Source organism: Pan troglodytes, chromosome 23 (genome assembly GCF_028858775.2).
Source record: "Pan troglodytes isolate AG18354 chromosome 23, NHGRI_mPanTro3-v2.0_pri, whole genome shotgun sequence".
Lineage (NCBI taxonomy): Eukaryota > Metazoa > Chordata > Mammalia > Primates > Hominidae > Pan > Pan troglodytes.
The window spans coordinates 5,362,762-5,376,431 of record NC_086016.1 but is presented as its reverse complement, the minus strand read 5'-3'; positions in this window follow the sequence as shown (position 1 = coordinate 5,376,431).

Here is a 13,670-nt window from a genome sequence, read left to right as displayed (position 1 = left end):
TTTATTTACAGTATATTACATATAATTACTGTAGTTTTTGATAGTTTATTTACAGTATATATAACACATATTTGGTGTACTTTTTGATATTTTATGTACAGTATGTAATGTATATTTACTGTACTTTTTGATATTTTATTTACAGTATATAATATAGATTTGGTGTAATTTTTGGTATTTTATGTACAGTATATTAAATATAATTACTGTAGTTTTCAATAGTTTATTTACAGTATAACTCATATTTGCTGTACTTTTTGATATTTTATGTACAGTATGTAATGTATATTTACTGTACTATTTGATATTTTATTTACAGTATATAATAAACATTTGGTGTAATTTTTGATAGTTTATTTACAGTATATTAAGTATAATTACGGTAGTTTTTGATAGTTTATTTACAGTATATATGACACATATTTGGTGTACTTTTTGATATTTTATGTACAGTATGTATTGTATATTTACTGTACTTTTTGATATTTTATTTACAGTATATAATATAGATTTGGTGTAATTTTTGATATTTTATGTACAGTATATTAAATATAATTACTGTAGTTTTTGATAGTTTATGTACAGTATATTACATATAATTACTGTAGTTTTTGATAGTTTATTTACAGTATATATAACACATATTTGGTGTACTTTTTGATATTTTATGTACAGTACGTAATGTATATTTACTGTACTTTTTGATATTTTATTTACAGTATATAATATAGATTTGGTGTAATTTTTGATATTTTATCTACAGTATATTAAATATAATTACTGTAATTTTTGATAGTTTATTTACAGTATATTACATATAATTACTGTAGTTTTTGATAGTTTATTTACAGTATATATAACACATATTTGGTGTATTTTTGATATTTTATGTACAGTACGTAATGTATATTTACTGTACTTTTTGATATTTTATGTACAGTATATTAAATATAATTACTGTAATTTTTCATAGTTTATTTACAGTATATTACATATAATTACTGTAGTTTTTGATAGTTTATTTACAGTATATATAACACATATTTGGTGTACTTTTTGATATTTTATGTACAGTATGTAATGTATATTTACTGTACTTTTTGATATTTTATGTACAGTATATTAAATATAATTATTGTAATTTTTGAGAGTTTATTTACAGTATATTACATATAATTACTGTAGTTTTTGATAGTTTATTTACAGTATATATAACACATATTTGGTGTACTTTTTGATATTTTATGTACAGTATGTAATGTATATTTACTGTACTTTTTGATATTTTATTTACAGTATATAATATAGATTTGGTGTAATTTTTGGTATTTTATGTACAGTATATTAATTATAATTACTGTAATTTTTGATAGTTTATTTACAGTATATTACATATAATTACTGTAGTTTTTGATAGTTTATTTACAGTATATATAACACATATTTGGTGTACTTTTTGATATTTTATGTACAGTATGTAATGTATATTTACTGTACTTTTTGATATTTTATGTACAGTATATTAAATATAATTACTGTAATTTTTGATAGTTTATGTACAGTATATTACATATAATTACTGTAGTTTTTGATGGTTTATTTACAGTATATATAACACATATTTGGTGTACTTTTTGATATTTTATGTACAGTATGTAATGTATATTTACTGTACTTTTTGATATTTTATTTACAGTATATAATATAGATTTGGTGTAATTTTTGATATTTTATGTACAGTATATTAAATATAATTACTGTAATTTTTGATAGTTTATTTACAGTATATTACATAAAATTACTGTAGTTTTTGATAGTTTATTTACAGTATATATAACACATATTTGGTGTACTTTTTGATATTTTATGTACAGTATGTAATGTATATTTACTGTACTTTTTGATATTTTATGTACAGTATATTAAATATAATTACTGTAATTTTTGATAGTTTATTTACAGTATATTACATATAATTACTGTAGTTTTTGATAGTTTATTTACAGTATATATAACACATATTTGGTGTACTTTTTGATATTTTATGTACAGTATGTAATGTATATTTACTGTCCTTTTTGATATTTTATTTACAGTATATAATATAGATTTGGTGTAATTTTTGATATTTTATGTACAGTATATTAATTATAATTACTGTAATTTTTCATAGTTTATTTACAGTATATTACATATAATTACTGTAGTTTTTGATAGTTTATTTACAGTATATATAACACATATTTGGTGTACTTTTTGATATTTTATGTACAGTATGTAATGTATATTTACTGTACTTTTTGATATTTTATTTACAGTATATAATATAGATTTGGTGTAATTTTTGGTATTTTATGTACAGTATATTAAATATAATTACTGTAGTTTTTGATAGTTTATTTACAGTATATATAACTCATATTTGCTGTACTTTTTGATATTTTATGTACAGTGTGTAATGTATATTTACTGTACTATTTGATATTTTATTTACAGTATATAATAAACATTTGGTGTAATTTTTGATAGTTTATTTACAGTATATTAAGTATAATTACTGTAGTTTTTGATAGTTTATTTACAGTATATATGACACATATTTGGTGTACTTTTTGATATTTTATGTACAGTATGTATTGTATATTTACTGTACTTTTTGATATTTTATTTACAGTATATAATATAGATTTGGTGCAATTTTTGATATTTTATGTACAGTATATTAAATATAATTACTGTAGTTTTTGATAGTTTATGTACAGTATATTACATATAATTACTGTAGTTTTTGATAGTTTATTTACAGTATATATAACACATATTTGGTGTACTTTTTGATATTTTATGTACAGTATGTAATGTATATTTACTGTACTTTTTGATATTTTATGTACAGTATATTAAATATAATTACTGTAATTTTTGATAGTTTATTTACAGTATATTACATATAATTACTGTAGTTTTTGATAGTTTATTTACAGTATATATAACACATATTTGGTGTACTTTTTGATATTTTATGTACAGTATGTAATGTATATTTACTGTCCTTTTTGATATTTTATTTACAGTATATAATATAGATTTGGTGTAATTTTTGATATTTTATGTACAGTATATTAATTATAATTACTGTAATTTTTCATAGTTTATTTACAGTATATTACATATAATTACTGTAGTTTTTGATAGTTTATTTACAGTATATATAACACATATTTGGTGTACTTTTTGATATTTTATGTACAGTATGTAATGTATATTTACTGTACTTTTTGATATTTTATTTACAGTATATAATATAGATTTGGTGTAATTTTTGGTATTTTATGTACAGTATATTAAATATAATTACTGTAGTTTTTGATAGTTTATTTACAGTATATATAACTCATATTTGCTGTACTTTTTGATATTTTATGTACAGTGTGTAATGTATATTTACTGTACTATTTGATATTTTATTTACAGTATATAATAAACATTTGGTGTAATTTTTGATAGTTTATTTACAGTATATTAAGTATAATTACTGTAGTTTTTGATAGTTTATTTACAGTATATATGACACATATTTGGTGTACTTTTTGATATTTTATGTACAGTATGTATTGTATATTTACTGTACTTTTTGATATTTTATTTACAGTATATAATATAGATTTGGTGTAATTTTTGATATTTTATGTACAGTATATTAAATATAATTACTGTAGTTTTTGATAGTTTATGTACAGTATATTACATATAATTACTGTAGTTTTTGATAGTTTATTTACAGTATATATAACCCATATTTGGTGTACTTTTTGATATTTTATGTACAGTATGTAATGTATATTTATTGTACTTTTTGATATTTTATGTACAGTATATTAAATATAATTACTGTAATTTTTGATAGTTTATTTACAGTATATTACATATAATTACTGTAGTTTTTGATAGTTTATTTACAGTATATATAACACATATTTGGTGTACTTTTTGATATTTTATGTACAGTATGTAATGTATATTTACTGTACTTTTTGATATTTTATTTACAGTATATAATATAGATTTGGTGTAATTTTTGGTATTTTATGTACAGTATATTAAATATAATTACTGTAGTTTTCGATAGTTTATTTACAGTATAACTCATATTTGCTGTACTTTTTGATATTTTATGTACAGTATGTAATGTATATTTACTGTACTATTTGATATTTTATTTACAGTATATAATAAACATTTGGTGTAATTTTTGATAGTTTATTTACAGTATATTAAGTATAATTACGGTAGTTTTTGATAGTTTATTTACAGTATATATGACACATATTTGGTGTACTTTTTGATATTTTATGTACAGTATGTATTGTATATTTACTGTACTTTTTGATATTTTATTTACAGTATATAATATAGATTTGGTGTAATTTTTGATATTTTATGTACAGTATATTAAATATAATTACTGTAGTTTTTGATAGTTTATGTACAGTATATTACATATAATTACTGTAGTTTTTGATAGTTTATTTACAGTATATATAACACATATTTGGTGTACTTTTTGATATTTTATGTACAGTACGTAATGTATATTTACTGTACTTTTTGATATTTTATTTACAGTATATAATATAGATTTGGTGTAATTTTTGATATTTTATCTACAGTATATTAAATATAATTACTGTAATTTTTGATAGTTTATTTACAGTATATTACATATAATTACTGTAGTTTTTGATAGTTTATTTACAGTATATATAACACATATTTGGTGTATTTTTGATATTTTATGTACAGTACGTAATGTATATTTACTGTACTTTTTGATATTTTATGTACAGTATATTAAATATAATTACTGTAATTTTTGATAGTTTATTTACAGTATATTACATATAACTACTGTAGTTTTTGATAGTTTATTTACAGTATATATAACACATATTTGGTGTACTTCTTGATATTTTATGTACAGTATGTAATGTATATTTACTGTACTTTTTGATATTTTATATACAGTATATTAAATATAATTATTGTAATTTTTGAGAGTTTATTTACAGTATATTACATATAATTACTGTAGTTTTTGATAGTTTATTTACAGTATATATAACACATATTTGGTGTACTTTTTGATATTTTATGTACAGTATGTAATGTATATTTACTGTACTTTTTGATATTTTATTTACAGTATATAATATAGATTTGGTGTAATTTTTGGTATTTTATGTACAGTATATTAATTATAATTACTGTAATTTTTGATAGTTTATTTACAGTATATTACATATAATTACTGTAGTTTTTGATAGTTTATTTACAGTATATATAACACATATTTGGTGTACTTTTTGATATTTTATGTACAGTATGTAATGTATATTTACTGTACTTTTTGATATTTTATTTACAGTATATAATATAGATTTGGTGTAATTTTTGATATTTTATGTACAGTATATTAAATATAATTACTGTAATTTTTGATAGTTTATTTACAGTATATTACATATAATTACTGTAGTTTTTGATAGTTTATTTACAGTACATATAACACATATTTGGTGTACTTTTTGATATTTTATGTACAGTATGTAATGTATATTTACTGTACTTTTTGATATTTTATGTACAGTATATTAAATATAATTACTGTAATTTTTGATAGTTTATTTACAGTATATTACATATAATTACTGTAGTTTTTGATAGTTTATTTACAGTATATATAACACATATTTGGTGTACTTTTTGATATTTTATGTACAGTATGTAATGTATATTTACTGTCCTTTTTGATATTTTATTTACAGTATATAATATAGATTTGGTGTAATTTTTGATATTTTATGTACAGTATATTAATTATAATTACTGTAATTTTCATAGTTTATTTACAGTATATTACATATAATTACTGTAGTTTTTGATAGTTTATTTACAGTATATATAACACATATTTGGTGTACTTTTTGATATTTTATGTACAGTATGCAATGTATATTTACTGTACTTTTTGATATTTTATTTACAGTATATAATATAGATTTGGTGTAATTTTTGGTATTTTATGTACAGTATATTAAATATAATTACTGTAGTTTTTGATAGTTTATTTACAGTATATATAACTCATATTTGCTGTACTTTTTGATATTTTATGTACAGTATGTAATGTATATTTACTGTACTATTTCATATTTTATGTACAGTATATTAAATATAATTACTGTAATTTTTGATAGTTTATGTACAGTATATTACATATAATTACTGTAGTTTTTGATAGTTTATTTACAGTATATATAACACATATTTGGTGTACTTTTTGATATTTTATGTACAGTATGTAATGTATATTTACTGTACTTTTTGATATTTTATGTACAGTATATTAAATATAATTACTGTAATTTTTGATAGTTTATTTACAGTATATTACATATAATTACTGTAGTTTTTGATAGTTTATTTACAGTATATATAACACATATTTGGTGTACTTTTTGATATTTTATGTACAGTATGTAATGTATATTTACTGTACTTTTTGATATTTTATGTACAGTATATTAAATATAATTACTGTAATTTTTGATAGTTTATTTACAGTATATTACATATAATTACTGTAGTTTTTGATAGTTTATTTACAGTATATATAACACATATTTGGTGTACTTCTTGATATTTTATGTACAGTATGTAATGTATATTTACTGTACTTTTTGATATTTTATTTACAGTATATAATATAGATTTGGTGTAATTTTTGGTATTTTATGTACAGTATATTAAATATAATTACTGTACTTTTTGATAGTTTATTTACAGTATATAAAACTCATATTTGCTGTACTTTTTGATATTTTATGTACAGTATGTAATGTATATTTACTGTACTATTTGATATTTTATTTACAGTATATAATAAACATTTGGTGTAATTTTAGATAGTTTATTTACAGTATATTAAGTATAATTACTGTAGTTTTTGATAGTTTATTTACAGTATATATGACACATATTTGGTGTACTTTTTGATATTTTATGTACAGTATGTATTGTATATTTACTGTACTTTTTGATATTTTATTTACAGTATATAATATACATTTGGTGTAATTTTTGATATTTTATGTACAGTATATTAAATATAATTACTGTAGTTTTTGATAGTTTATGTACAGTATATTACATATAATTACTGTAGTTTTTGATAGTTTATTTACAGTATATATAACACATATTTGGTGTACTTTTTGATATTTTATGTACAGTACGTAATGTATATTTACTGTACTTTTTGATATTTTATTTACAGTATATAATATAGATTTGGTGTAATTTTTGATATTTTATCTACAGTATATTAAATACAATTACTGTAATTTTTGATAGTTTATTTACAGTATATTACATATAATTACTGTAGTTTTTGATAGTTTATTTACAGTATATATAACACATATTTGGTGTACTTTTTGATATTTTATGTACAGTACGTAATGTATATTTACTGTACTTTTTGATATTTTATGTACAGTATATTAAATATAATTACTGTAATTTTTGATAGTTTATTTACAGTATATTACATATAATTACTGTAGTTTTTGATAGTTTATTTACAGTATATATAACACATATTTGGTGTACTTTTTGATATTTTATGTACAGTATGTAATGTATATTTACTGTACTTTTTGATATTTTATGTACAGTATATTAAATATAATTATTGTAATTTTTGAGAGTTTATTTACAGTATATTACATATAATTACTGTAGTTTTTGATAGTTTATTTACAGTATATATAACACATATTTGGTGTACTTTTTGATATTTTATGTACAGTATGTAATGTATATTTACTGTACTTTTTGATATTTTATTTACAGTATATAATATAGATTTGGTGTAATTTTTGGTATTTTATGTACAGTATATTAATTATAATTACTGTAATTTTTGATAGTTTATTTACAGTATATTACATATAATTACTGTAGTTTTTGATAGTTTATTTACAGTATATATAACACATATTTGGTGTACTTTTTGATATTTTATGTACAGTATGTAATGTATATTTACTGAACTTTTTGATATTTTATGTACAGTATATTAAATATAATTACTGTAATTTTTGATAGTTTATTTACAGTATATTACATATAATTACTGTAGTTTTTGATAGTTTATTTACAGTATATATAACACATATTTGGTGTACTTTTTGATATTTTATGGACAGTATGTAATGTATATTTACTGTACTTTTTGATATTTTATTTACAGTATATAATATAGATTTGGTGTAATTTTTGGTATTTTATGTACAGTATATTAAATATAATTACTGTAGTTTTGATAGTTTATTTACAGTATATATAACTCATATTTGCTGTACTTTTTGATATTTTATGTACAGTATGTAATGTATATTTACTGTCCTTTTTGATATTTTATTTACAGTATATAATATAGATTTGGTGTAATTTTTGATATTTTATGTACAGTATATTAATTATAATTACTGTAATTTTTGATAGTTTATTTACAGTATATTACATATAATTACTGTAGTTTTTGATAGTTTATTTATAGTATATATAACACATATTTGGTGTACTTTTTGATATTTTATGTACAGTATGTAATGTATATTTACTGTACTTTTTGATATTTTATTTACAGTATATAATATAGATTTGGTGTAATTTTTGGTATTTTATGTACAGTATATTAAATATAATTACTGTAGTTTTTGATAGTTTATTTACAGTATATATAACTCATATTTGCTGTACTTTTTGATATTTTATGTACAGTATGTAATGTATATTTACTGTACTATTTGATATTTTATTTACAGTATATAATAAACATTTGGTGTAATTTTTGATAGTTTATTTACAGTATATTAAGTATAATTACTGTAGTTTTTGATAGTTTGTTTACAGTATATATGACACATATTTGGTGTACTTTTTGATATTTTATGTACAGTATGTATTGTATATTTACTGTACTTTTTGATATTTTCTTTACAGTATATAATATAGATTTGGTGTAATTTTTGATATTTTATGTACAGTATATTAAATATAATTACTGTAGTTTTTGATAGTTTATGTACAGTATTTTACATATAATTACTGTAGTTTTTGATAGTTTATTTACAGTATATATAACACATATTTGGTGTAGTTTTTGATATTTTATGAACAGTACGTAATGTATATTTACTGTACTTTTTGATATTTTATTTACAGTATATAATATAGATTTGGTGTAATTTTTGATATTTTATGTACAGTATATTAAATATAATTACTGTAATTTTTGATAGTTTATTTACAGTATATTACATATAATTACTGTAGTTTTTGATAGTTTATTTACAGTATATATAACACATATTTGGTGTACTGTTTGATATTTTATGTACAGTATGTAATGTATATTTACTGTCCTTTTTGATATTTTATTTACAGTATATAATATAGATTTGGTGTAATTTTTGATATTTTATGTACAGTATATTAATTATAATTACTGTAATTTTTGATAGTTTATTTACAGTATATTACATATAATTACTGTAGTTTTTGATAGTTTATTTACAGTATATATAACACATATTTGGTGTACTTTTTGATATTTTATGTACAGTATGTAATGTATATTTACTGTACTTTTTGATATTTTATTTACAGTATATAATATAGATTTGGTGTAATTTTTGGTATTTTATGTACAGTATATTAAATATAATTACTGTAGTTTTTGATAGTTTATTTACAGTATATAAAACTCATATTTGCTGTACTTTTTGATATTTTATGTACAGTATGTAATGTATATTTACTGTACTATTTGATATTTTATTTACAGTATATAATAAACATTTGGTGTAATTTTTGATAGTTTATTTACAGTATATTAAGTATAATTACTGTAGTTTTTGATAGTTTACTTACAGTATATATGACATATTTGGTGTACTTTTTGATATTTTATGTACAGTATGTATTGTATATTTACTGTACTTTTTGATATTTTATTTACAGTATATAATATAGATTTGGTGTAATTTTTGATATTTTATGTACAGTATATTAAATATAATTACTGTAGTTTTTGATAGTTTATGTACAGTATATTACATATAATTACTGTAGTTTTTGATAGTTTATTTACAGTATATATAACACATATTTGGTGTACTTTTTGATATTTTATGTACAGTACATAATGTATATTTACTGTACTTTTGATATTTTATGTACAGTATATAATATAGATTTGGTGTAATTTTTGGTATTTTATGTACAGTATATTAAATATAATTACTGTAGTTTTTGATAGTTTATTTACAGTATATATAACTCATATTTGCTGTACTTTTTGATATTTTATGTACAGTATGTAATGTATATTTACTGTACTATTTGATATTTTATTTACTGTACATAATATAGATTTGGTGTAATTTTTGATATTTTATGTACAGTATATTAAATATAATTACTGTAATTTTTGATAGTTTATTTACAGTATATTACATATAATTACTGTAGTTTTTGATAGTTTATTTACAGTATATATAACACATATTTGGTGTACTTTTTGATATTTTATGTACAGTATGTAATGTATATTTACTGTACTTTTTGATATTTTATGTACAGTATATTAAATATAATTACTGTAATTTTTGATAGTTTATGTACAGTATATTACATATAATTACTGTCGTTTTTGATAGTTTATTTACAGTATATATAACACATATTTGGTGTACTTTTTGATATTTTATGTACAGTACGTAATGTATATTTACTGTCCTTTTTGATATTTTATTTACAGTATATAATATAGATTTGGTGTAATTTTTGATATTTTATGTACAGTGTATTAAATATAATTACTGTAATTTTTGATAGTTTATTTACAGTATATTACATATAATTACTGTAGTTTTTGATAGTTTATTTACAGTATATATAACACATATTTGGCGTACTTTTTGATATTTTATGTACAGTACGTAATGTATATTTACTGTACTTTTTGATATTTTATGTACAGTATATTAAATATAATTACTGTAATTTTTGATAGTTTATTTACAGTATATTACATATAATTACTGTAGTTTTTGATAGTTTATTTACAGTATATATAACACATATTTGGTGTACTGTTTGATATTTTATGTACAGTATGTAATGTATATTTACTGTCCTTTTTGATATTTTATTTACAGTATATAATATAGATTTGGTGTAATTTTTGATATTTTATGTACAGTATATTAATTATAATTACTGTAATTTTTGATAGTTTATTTACAGTATATTACATATAATTACTGTAGTTTTTGATAGTTTATTTACAGTATATATAACACATATTTGGTGTACTTTTTGATATTTTATGTACAGTATGTAATGTATATTTACTGTACTTTTTGATATTTTATTTACAGTATATAATATAGATTTGGTGTAATTTTTGGTATTTTATGTACAGTATATTAAATATAATTACTGTAGTTTTTGATAGTTTATTTACAGTATATATAACTCATATTTGCTGTACTTTTTGATATTTTATGTACAGTATGTAATGTATATTTACTGTACTATTTGATATTTTATTTACAGTATATAATAAACATTTGGTGTAATTTTTGATACTTTATTTACAGTATATTAAGTATAATTACTGTAGTTTTTGATAGTTTACTTACAGTATATATGACACATATTTGGTGTACTTTTTGATATTCTATGTACAGTATGTATTGTATATTTACTGTACTTTTTGATATTTTATTTACAGTATATAATATAGATTTGGTGTAATTTTTGATATTTTATGTACAGTATATTAAATATGATTACTGTAGTTTTTGATAGTTTATGCACAGTATATTACATATAATTACTGTAGTTTTTGATAGTTTATTTACAGTATATATAACACATATTTGGTGTACTTTTTGATATTTTATGTACAGTACGTAATGTATATTTACTGTACTTTTGATATTTTATTTACAGTATATAATATAGATTTGGTGTAATTTTTGGTATTTTATGTACAGTATATTAAATATAATTACTGTAGTTTTTGATAGTTTATTTACAGTATATATAACTCATATTTGCTGTACTTTTTGATATTTTATGTACAGTATGTAATGTATATTTACTGTACTATTTGATATTTTATTTACAGTATATAATAAACATTTGGTGTAATTTTAGATAGTTTATTTACAGTATATTAAGTATAATTACTGTAGTTTTTGATAGTTTACTTACAGTATATATGACATATTTGGTGTACTTTTTGATATTTTATGTACAGTATGTATTGTATATTTACTGTACTTTTTGATATTTTATTTACAGTATATAATATAGATTTGGTGTAATTTTTGATATTTTATGTACAGTATATTAAATATAATTACTGTAGTTTTTGATAGTTTATGTACAGTATTTTACATATAATTACTGTAGTTTTTGATAGTTTATTTACAGTATATATAACACATATTCGGTGTAGTTTTTGATATTTTATGAACAGTACGTAATGTATATTTACTGTACTTTTTGATATTTTATTTACAGTATATAATATAGATTTGGTGTAATTTTTGATATTTTATGTACAGTATATTAAATATAATTACTGTAATTTTTGATAGTTTATTTACAGTATATTACATATAATTACTGTAGTTTTTGATAGTTTATTTACAGTATATATAACACATATTTGGTGTACTGTTTGATATTTTATGTACAGTATGTAATGTATATTTACTGTCCTTTTTGATATTTTATTTACAGTATATAATATAGATTTGGTGTAATTTTTGATATTTTATGTACAGTATATTAATTATAATTACTGTAATTTTTGATAGTTTATTTACAGTATATTACATATAATTACTGTAGTTTTTGATAGTTTATTTACAGTATATATAACACATATTTGGTGTACTTTTTGATATTTTATGTACAGTATGTAATGTATATTTACTGTACTTTTTGATATTTTATTTACAGTATATAATATAGATTTGGTGTAATTTTTGGTATTTTATGTACAGTATATTAAATATAATTACTGTAGTTTTCAATAGTTTATTTACAGTATAACTCATATTTGCTGTACTTTTTGATATTTTATGTACAGTATGTAATGTATATTTACTGTACTATTTGATATTTTATTTACAGTATATAATAAACATTTGGTGTAATTTTTGATAGTTTATTTACAGTATATTAAGTATAATTACGGTAGTTTTTGATAGTTTATTTACAGTATATATGACACATATTTGGTGTACTTTTTGATATTTTATGTACAGTATGTATTGTATATTTACTGTACTTTTTGATATTTTATTTACAGTATATAATATAGATTTGGTGTAATTTTTGATATTTTATGTACAGTATATTAAATATAATTACTGTAGTTTTTGATAGTTTATGTACAGTATATTACATATAATTACTGTAGTTTTTGATAGTTTATTTACAGTATATATAACACATATTTGGTGTACTTTTTGATATTTTATGTACAGTACGTAATGTATATTTACTGTACTTTTTGATAT